The sequence below is a fragment of the Mirounga leonina genome, unplaced genomic scaffold (assembly GCF_011800145.1).
Source record: "Mirounga leonina isolate KUSES-001 unplaced genomic scaffold, KU_Mleo_1.0 Mir_101595, whole genome shotgun sequence".
NCBI lineage: Eukaryota > Metazoa > Chordata > Mammalia > Carnivora > Phocidae > Mirounga > Mirounga leonina.
Genome location: NW_023270158.1, coordinates 3810238 through 3818590, shown reverse-complemented (window position 1 = coordinate 3818590; position 8353 = coordinate 3810238). Strand labels below are relative to the sequence as shown.

General features: G+C 44.2%; 1 pseudogene; it reads right to left on the bottom strand.

Moving 5' to 3' along the window:
- Positions 1-3565: 3565 nt before the first annotated feature.
- On the bottom strand, positions 3566-4399 carry LOC118002830 (annotated as a pseudogene).
- Positions 4400-8353: the final 3954 nt, after the last annotated feature.

The window sequence follows — 8353 nt, the reverse complement described above, 5'->3', positions numbered from 1 at the left end:
AAAGAATTTTCCTTGACTCCTTTCATAATATCAAATAACATATTCAATCAGTTACTGAGTCTTAGAGTTTTGACTCATGAGCATCTCAGATCTCATATCTGATCCCCTCACAGTACCCCACTGCTTACTTCGAGCCCAAATTGCTTCTTGCCTGGACCATGACAAAAGTCTCCTAACTCCTGTACGGCTTCCAGCTACCCTCTACACAATTACCAGGCTCCTTCTAAGTTGGAAACCAGTTTCTATTACACCTTTGCTTAAAATATAACAGTGATTTCTGGCTCAAATCCTGGCTCCCGCCTCCCTCTCACGGCTCATCTCTTGGCTCTCTTGGCATTCAGCTATTGCCCAATGAAGAGGGACTCACTTGGGGTCTCTCAAATTCACCAGCAGGTTTCTTGCTTCTGCATCTTTGCACATGCTTTGGTCTCCTCCAACGCTTCTCTTTTCACCTCCCTGATTACCTTGCAGAACTCACGTCCCGTCCTTCAGAAAGCCTTCTCTGGTCTCTCTCCCCATTCTGATTGGAAGTCCCTGCTATGTTCACAACGCTCCTTGCGCACCCCTTTGTGTACTAAGGCAGTTATGACACAGACTATTTTGGTGCTGATTAGTATCTATATTTTACTTTCCTCTTGGCAGATAGCTAGACTACATTTCCCAGGCTCCTGTGCAGTTAGGAGTGACCATGTGACTAAGTCTTAACCAATGGAATGTGGGCAGAAGTGATGTGTCTCACTTCTAGGCCTAGCCCATGAAAACCTCTCACATATGGTCCTCCTCCCTCTTCTTCCCCTCAATTGAGTAGAGAGAACTTAGGGTGTATGGGAGGGAGGAGCCACAACATGTGTAGGGCCACTGTACAACTCTGCAACTTGGGCCACCCAGGGGTCAAAACTGGGAAATAAGAGGGGGAAAAAAAAAACCCAGGAAATATGCCACCATACTGACTTCTTTGACTTGCTTTCCCCATCTGTCTGCTATTATTTGCTTTGCAGAGTCTTCTGTCAGTTGTTGCTGTTGTTATTGTATCCTGTCTGGAGTTCTCAGATGTAATCAGTGGGGGCTGATCCATCTTGGCTAGCACCCCCTCTATCACCTTGTTTTTTTTTTTTTTTTTTTTTAAAGGTTTTATTTATTTACTCGTAAGAGACAGAGATGGAGAGAGGCAGAGGGAGAAGCAGGCTCCCAAGGAGCAGGGAGCCCGATGTGGGACTCGATCCCAGGACCCTGGGATCATGACCTGAGCCGAAGGCAGACGCTTAACCATCTGAGCCACCCAGGCGCCCTATCACCTTGTTTTTGTATCCTATTCCTGAATACCTGGCTCATAGTGGGACTTTAACACTGGTTTGCTAGGTGGACTAATTAATTATCCATAAAATTAACTATGGCCTCCTCTTTACCAGAACAGTATTTCTTGTTCTTCGCTTTACAATTTATGTAAGTGTGGAAATGTTTGAAATGGTTCTTGGGAGGACTGCTGATGTGACTAAGGATAGCAAATGAATGCTCCAAAGAGAGGTTACACCATGTGCTATTACTTAACTTTCCTGGTGGGAAAAGAATGAGTGGTGATAATTTTGCATACAAATGTTCAGATTACCAAGGGATGGAATTTTGCAGATCGCTTTTTTAGAAACTGAATACGGCTTGTTTCTTTTATCTTATGTATCCATATTAAGCTGAGGGTGAGAAATCTATATTCATATGTGTGCACTGAGAATTTAGTTTGTAAATTTTTGATTCCCCAAGCAATAACATTTACAACTCTTTATTCTTATTGATTATAAACAAATATATCACTCAGTTAACACATACTTGTTAAGACCTCCTACATGCAATATTCAACAAGGGTGCAAAGTGTAAGAATTAGCTCCTGTTTAAAAGAATAGTGATAGAGTTCACTGATGAGAACTTGACAGTTTACAAAGCACTTCTACTCTTCTTGCCTAAATTCTCCTCACAGTGTCCCAGTGAGGTGGGTTTTAGTCCTGTTTGACGGTCTACAGAGGCTCAGAAGGTTTGAGGAATCTGTCCCTGATCACATCATAATGGCAGAATTGAGTCTTTTACCCCAGTCTTCTGGTTCCAATTTCAGTTCCTTTGTCATTATACCTCAGTCCAGCTGGGGCATGAACTATCCCATCCACAAACAGTTATCCAATGGTTCAAGGCAGATTATGACAAATGCCAACTGAATGATCAAATGCAGCAGGGAACACATTTTCCTACCTCCCCTTACTAACTGTTGTTAGGAAAGACAACATTTTAGAAAGGTGGCATCCAGAAAGGGCACTGTTGGCCTGACCGGCTCACTCAGCCCTAAACTCATGGTTTTGTCTTCTTACCGATACTGATGAGGTTATGTTATTCAGGATGTAATAAATAAAGAGCATGGAAAAGGCTGAGAGAATACCTGGGCCCAAAGTGTGAGACATAGCCATCTTTAAGTAAAATTCTGCCTATTGCAAACTACAAATAACACGCACAGTGGTTCCATATTCCCTGTCAGTCATTCCTCACCAGGGAACTGTGGAAAATGTTAGCTGCTCAGTTTTTCCTTTGTACGCAATAAAGTGTATTTTGAGAATTTAGATATCAAAGATGTGCAGAAGGCTGGGTGTTATACACAACTGATGAATCATTGAACACTACATCTAAAACTAATGATGTACTATGTGTTGGCTAATTGAATTTAAATAAAAAAAAATAAAGATGTGCAGAAGGAAGACTAATCCTGGGTGAGAGTCAGGAAATGGAAGATTACCTGCAAAGGGGCCAGAGGGATGATTTTCAGGTGATGGAAATGTTCTGTAGCTTGTTTTGGGTGGCGGGTATTCAAATGCCTTGAACTCATAGGAAAGGAACCGTTAAGGTCTGTGTGTTTTATTGTATGTTCATTATATCTCAGGTTTGTTTTTTTTTTAAACATGGAAAAGAGCATACAGTTTCTCAAAATTCTTTGAGGGGTATGTTAGCAAAAAGTCTGGTAGCCATTGTTCTGGGGCGTACATGGAACAGATCTCTTGTTTTTCAAGCTTCTTATTTTTTCTTTTGATTTCTCAGATCCATGTAGCTTGAGTGTAAAGTAAATGATCAATAACATGTCACATTATTTGTGTTTTTTGATTGTTAGCTTTAATGTTTTTCTCATAGCCACCTTGGATTTTTATGCCAAAGAGCATTCTCCAACAGAATAGAAGAGAAAGGTAGGGAAGAAAATTAATTAGGGAGAAGGTCGATCTTCAGATAATTTGGCGAATGGATATATTTTCCTGTTTGTCTTTGTAATTGCTCCCTCCCAGAACCTCTTTTTTAGAGGAAGAATGGAGTGATGAAAGTCACTTTCCATGTAAATGGAGCCCCCAGATTGATGATCCGGTTTTAAAGAATTGCTCTCAAATTCCGTATGAATTTAGAAGGGAAAATGCCCCGGCGCATAGACATTTGCATGAATCAGTGAACGGATGCAGTGGGTCTCACTGAATGGAGATGCTCAGTACTGACAGTTTTATCCCTGACCTGGCTCTAGTTATCATTTCTCCGCAGCTCGCCCATTCCGCTAGGCCATAAAAACCTTAATAACCAGCTGAATGTTCTTGCAAAGAGGGCATGAAGCCCCAGGCTTCTTTAATCTTCTGGTGCAGTGGAGACAAGTGATGAGGTGGCCTGTTCTTCCGGGAATATTTCTGTCGTGTAGCCACTTCTCGCATGTGCTACACAGCACCAAGAGATTTTTTCAGTCCTTCATATTTTGTGTATCTGGTCTCCACTCCGTAAGGCCATCTGATTGTTCTCTCATGCTTGAGATGGTCTCTGGGCTTTAAGAACTGAGAGCCAAATCTGAGCATTCCACTGAGCTGCAGGAATCAGGAAATTTGGGGTTTTCTTCCTTTTCTTATAGGTCAGCTGTAATGACTGGAGCCAAAATGGCGCCTTGGCAGGGAGGGACATCAGTTACTTCATTTTCCTCTTTGCAGGTGTGGCAGTGATCAAAGGAACGAAGGGACGATGGGCTCACTTAGAACAGTCTGAATACTAATCCTTCAGGGCCCAGCAACAGCAACACCTCTGGTTTGGAGAGCTCGTTTTCTTGCACTCAGTAACACTACCACTCATCCTCAGAAGCGGCTTCTCCACCAGTGTCACCTTTTGGTCACTTAGTTCCTGATTTTTTTTTACTTGTTTGATCAGTATTCACAGCTTCTCCTTTTACCCCAGCACCTAACTGCTCTAATACCGACTCATTTACAACCCACACATCATGCTGAGTGCCTGAAACGGTGGCAGGACCTGGCTCCTTCTCTAGGAGTTCTGCATTGACATGGTGAGGTAGGCAGTATAGATACCATCCTCTTTGGCTCTTTTCCTGGACTTGGAACTTTCCTCTGCACATTGCTTCAGTTGGTCTTGGCTCAGAATATCTATGCTCACGACAAGATTCCTCCTTAGCTTACCACAGAGAGGGCTTGGATATTTCACAGAGAAGTTCTGATGTCCAAGTGGTTCACCCGAAAGATCACCACAGGCTACCAAGGGCTGCTTCCCTATTATGTGCTAGCCTACATAATGTGTAGCCGCTCGAACAGTGCACATTTCACCTCTGCACCTGCCACCGGCAAAAATCTTCAAAAGCAGCAGTTTTATTTTACCTGTTGTACAGATAAAATCAATCTGATTGATTTGGTCTGGGGAGAACCCACAAGCACGATCAGATATTGAACAGTGGGCGGAAGCTTTTAAGGGATGTCCTTTTGGCACTGAAGAAATTGCGGTCTGTTGACCAAAACTTACAGCAATTTCGTGGCTCGCTATGCCTCAGCTGAATCTGGAAAATGTCAGTCACGGGTCCTAAGGCCTCAGCAGCATTTTGAAACAAATAGTAGCTGAGGATTTTTAAGAGACACTTTCTGCCCTGAAACAATCTCTGTGCTCTTCTGTCCTCTGTTGAATAGTGTCTCCCCTGCCCCTCCAAGTTCGTGTCCACCTGGGATCTCAGAAGGTGACCTTCTGGAAATCGGGTCTTTGCAGATCTAATTAGTTAAGAGGGGTCCATCCTGGAGTAGGATGGGCCCTGATGCAATGACTGGTGTCCTTACAAGCAGAAGAGAGGACAGAGAGAGATACACAGAAGTCCCTGTGATGATGGAGGCAGAGATGAGGGTGCTGTCTCTCTGAGCCCAGGGAACACCGAGGATTGCTGGTCACCACCAGAAGCCAGGAAGAGGCGAAGAAGGATCTTTCCCTAGAGGCTCCAGAGGGAGCGTGACTCTGCCAACAATGTGAGCTTGGACTGCTGGCCTCCAGAACTGTGAAGGAAGACATTTCTGTTGTTTTAAGCCACCCAGTGACTAGTAGTCTGTCACAGCAGCCATAGGAAATCCATACATCTTTCTCTGTCCACGCTCTGCATCATTTGCAAATTCTTCCACGTGAGTCCCACACCAGTGAGAAGAATCTTATCATTGTGCTTCGGTGTAGTGATTCTGAAGCCAGATTACTCGCATTTGAATCTTGATCCTGCCACTTATTAGCTGTGTGACCTTGAGCAACTTCTTCCACTGCTCTGTTCCTCAGCTTTCCTGCCTGCCAAATGGGGATTAAATGAATGAATGAATAATGTTAAGGGCTTAGAACAGTGCCTGGCACATAGGAAATGTTATTTGCTGTTTGGGATATGAAAAAAAAAGTGTCTGTTGGTTTGACATGGCCATGTGGAAATGGGAATGGTTCCATAGATGAGGAATTAGGACAGGAGCTTGACCTTCAGAAATCTGGTAAGGCTGGTCAAAGGCAGGTGGGAGAAAGAGTGTGAGCAAAGGCTTGCCGGAGGTGTGAGGGAAGAAGGGGGTAGCAAGATTCTGTTAGAGTAGGACTCCCCACTCTTTTCTCCCTGATGGTCAACGGTGAAACATACTATTTGCATACACATGGGGTCATTGAGGCTGCTTATGGTTGCACCCTGGAGGTCACCAACCAAGCTTCTAAGAGCCGAGGGGAGGCAATACCTTGGCACATCTGCAAGCCATTCCCAGAGCCTGTGGGGAGCTCAGGGTTTGAATAGGACTTCTTAAATTCAAATGTGCATCAAAATGCAGATTCTGACTCAGTAGGTCTATGGACTACTCTTTGCCTCAAACTCCTTTCTACCTCAAGTGTGATTTATAAACCAACAACATCAGCACCCTGAGAGCTGGTTAGAAATGCTGAATCTCTGGTCCTCCCACCCCCACTCCAAACCTACTGAATCAGAATCTGCATTTTAATCAGGTTCTTAGCTGATTGAGATGCACTTTAGCATTGAGAAGCACTGATTAGAAGACTTAGCGCAGCTTGCCAGACGGGAGGGTCTAGCCACCTTGTTCTCAGACCCAACTGTATGTTCTATCCTTGAGGGCGCTTTAAAAAACCCTGATGTCCATGGTGTGCCTGCATGGCTCGGCTGGGCATCCAACTCTTGATTTTGGCTGGGGTCGTGATCTTGGGGTGGTGAGATCGAGCCCCGCATTGGGCTCCATGCTCAGCGTGGAGTCTGCTTGGGATTCTCTCTTTCCTTCTCCCTCTGTTCCTCCCCCTGCTCTCTCTCTCTCGCTTGCTCTCTTTCTGTGTCTCCCTCATATAAATAAATAATGAAAATCTTTAAAACGAAATCCTGATGTCCAGGTCAAAGTGGCTTAGTTCCATCAAAATCTCTGCAAGTAGTGTCCTGGGGAATCAGTATTATCTTTTAAACTCCCTGGGTGATTGTAATGTGCCTTCAGGGTTGAGAACCGCTGAGCTAGGGAGCAACTTCTAAGCAGAGCTAGAAAGAGGCTGAGGGCACACAGAGTTCTAGGAGGGGTTCAGGTCCCTTTCTCAAAGCCTACCACAGTAGTTCAAGGCATGGACTCCGGAGCAAGGAGGGCCTTGCCTGGCTTCAAATCTGGCTTTGTGCCACTGGCCAGCTGTGCCATATGCAGGGTACTTAGCCCCTCTTTGCCTCTACTTTTTTACAGTGGGGACGGTAATGATAGTAACTATGCCTTGGGGTGCTTATGAGGGTTAAATGCTAAATGGATGGTGCTCATTATAATACTTGGCCCAGAGTAAGTGCCATGTAAGAGTTTGTTCATTCAAATACATATTTTACTCTTTCTGATGCGGGATCATGGAAGGTTCCTCACTTTCCTGTCGTGCCACCCCATCCTCGGTGCTGGGTTCTTGGGCAGCACTCACACCTCTGATTAGGCACCCAGTAAATGTTTGAGGAATGCACGACTGAATGGTTACAATGCCCCCTTGTGTATTCAGTGGGAAGAAATAACAAAACATACGGTCGGGACATGGGACTTTCAGTGCCAAAACTGGTGAAGTCCCCGGAAAACTGGGACAAGTTGGTCACCCAGGTATGGGCACCACGCAAATGTCCATTTCCTCAAAGTACTGTTTCCAAGTAAGCACAAAGAAAGATTCCCACAGTTAACTCCTTTATGTGCACATAACAAAGGCAATGGCAGTTCACCTCCTGGCCATGGGTGTGTGTGTGTGTGTGTGTGTGTGTGTGTGTGTGCGCGCGTACATACCGATAATAATAGTAGGTAGAATGTAGTAACAGTAGCACACGATATGTACTCTGGTGAGCAGTTTGCATGCTTAAGAGGGAGCATCAGATGGCCGGGTTCGAATCCTGGTTATCCTGATTACTAGTTTTGTGATGTTGGGCATGTTTCTTAGTCTCTCTGTGCCTCAGTTTCTCCATCTGCAAAGTGGAGATGATAATAGCACTCACCTTTCAAAGTTGTTAGGAGAACAGATGTGTTCATACATATGAAGCATTTAGCAGAGTGCTAGACACATAATAAATTTGATTGCTATTAGAGATTATTATTATTATTGCTATCATTATTGACACCACCAGGCAACCGACATTCCTCTTCTGCTTCTCTCTCTTTCTCACTCCCAGCCTCTTCCCTTTACCGTGAGCCCTCTGCATCCTACCTTCTGTTTCCTTTCCCTGCTCTCTCCCTCCCCCACCAGAGGGGCCATCAACAATTTTTCCCCACTTAGGTAGACAGAGCCCCTAGTCCACCCTCAGACACACAAACTGAACACATGCCTTATACTGTAGGCCATGACAGAGTTATGAATCCGTGTTAAATAGCATTAATGTGGATATAAGAAACCAGTACACTTATTTTTCTCCTTTGATTGGTAGATCAGAGCCAAGAGATAGATGGCAGTGGATGTGAACTTCAGCAAACATATGGTAAGTTCTATTCTTATAACCTTAAAGATGATATGGAGAATCATAAGCCAATCGCTATTAAAATTAAGTTGTTACTGTTTAAAGAACGAACAAGTATGCTAAGTA